A 2,069-nucleotide genomic window follows, 5' to 3' on the forward strand; every position below is an offset into this window, starting at 1 on the left:
GGAGGGGGAACCACATTCAGAAATTTGTGCTTCTCAACCTCAAACATCAGATCCATATGGCATTTATTCAGTTCCACTTTCTTCCTATTTGAAGGTCTCTGGGACCCTGCCTCATTTATCTCAGGGTTTTTTCCCTCAAGCTGGGATGTAGAATATAACACCCAGTAGCTTCTCTGGCTTCCTTGCCATACAAATGACTATTCAGGCCTTTTTCATTTTAAGAATCCTGCTATTAAGCACTATAGGGATAAACAAAGGCAATATGCATAAATAATAGCATAACAACACAATATTGGAAAGTTACAAAAAATGATTTTTGCTGTTTTCATCCTCGAGTTCCCAATGGAGTCACATTTTGATTTCTGCCCTTTATTTCAGAACAGCTTCATTTATCCGCCTTGTTGTGATTCCACCTTTAGATTCATTTCGGATCTGATTGACAGTTGTAAGGTAGAAAAGATTAACAGGGCCTTTGGTTTCTGTAGACAATTTGAACTTGGGCACTTCCAGCCGGGGCAGTGACCTGTTTACTAGGTCTTTACCATGACTGAAAATGAATTCCTCTGGGTGTGTCTGCATTTGTCCCCAATTAGATGAGTCATCCAGCAGAGGACATGGCATATAAGGAAGCACTCAAATATTCAACATACATTTGTTAACCACCAGGTGTAGGGCAAGCAAAGTTAATTAGCTTATAGTATGCTGAAAAGAAACCTACTCAGTGTGGTGACTTATTCTCATCACTGTAGGAGTGTAGAATTTTTTTCCTCTCAGGCTCTTTGGCTGATCTAATCATTGATGTAAGACAGATTAACAGCGGAAAAGCATTTAATTACATATAAAGTCCCCTTAAAAATATGAGAATCAATGAAATGACCAAAGCGGGAAGCTTTTATACCTTCTAGACAAATAATAAATTTGTGAAGAAGCCACAAGAGGAAGGGTTTGGGCCAGTTGTAGTAAATTGATGAAGCAGTAACAAGGTTTATTTATCCAGCCTTCTCTGCCCTGAATTCCCAATCTCTGATAATAAGGATGCTTTCTACCCTCTTGGTACAGGGAGGGTACCTTTTACATGAGAGGTTTATTTCCTGCTTTCAGATAGGAACAAAGGGTCAGAGTGTTCTTGTTTAATCCAAAATAATATGCCAGAGTGGCATATTCAGGGTGGCATATTCCAACCCCTTCAACACAAAGCGCCATCTATATCAGGATATGAGAGATCAGGAGGTGGCATCTGAAAACCTAACTTTCTATCCCATTACCACTCACTGACTTGGAGACTTAACAAGTAGCCCCTCAGTGCCTGGCTCCTCACTGATAAAGGAGCTCATGGTGAGATCTGTGGCACCTGATTGCTAGTTAATTCAAGAAAAACGCAGGAAATACCGTTTAGCACGCAAGAATGCAATACATTCCCTGAGGGCTGGGGTGTCTAGCGCCATCTAGCCTGCGACAGTCCTCCTGGCTGAGAATTCCTGGGACTCCGTTTTTCTACACTCATTGCTTCCCTTTGACAAGTTTAAAGTCCAGCTGACTCGGAGTTCCCATCATGGCTCAGTGTTAAAGAACCCGACTAGGAACCATGAGGTTGCGGGTTCCATCCCTGGCCTTGCTCAGCAGGTTAAGGATCTGGTGTTGCCATGAGCTGTGGTCTAGGTCGCAGACCTGGCTCGGATCTGGCGTTGCTGTGGCGTAGGCTGGCGGCTACAGCTCTGATTAGACTCCTAGCCTGGAAACCTCCATATGACTCCAGAGCGGCCCTAGAAAAGGCAAAAAGACCAAAAAAAAAAAGACAAAAAAAGCCCAACCAATTCGGTCCAGATGCTCTGAGTCCACAGGCCCCACAGGGGAGAGTTCTCCGAAACCCAGCCCACTCCAGGTGACTAGCGATGGTGACGAGCGAAGGAGACGCCCCCTGCCCCTGGGCGCCCTTCGACCTTGGGTGCCCGCGCCGGTTCCCAGCCAATTCCGGGAACGCCCCTCCGCCCCAGCTTGCTGGGAAAAGGCGCGCCAGAGCGCGCGCGGTCCCGCCCCCCGCTCAGCTCCCGCGGCCCCGTCCCCAGTTC

The sequence above is a fragment of the Phacochoerus africanus genome, chromosome 10 (genome assembly GCF_016906955.1).
Source record: "Phacochoerus africanus isolate WHEZ1 chromosome 10, ROS_Pafr_v1, whole genome shotgun sequence".
NCBI classification, from domain to species: Eukaryota; Metazoa; Chordata; class Mammalia; order Artiodactyla; family Suidae; genus Phacochoerus; species Phacochoerus africanus.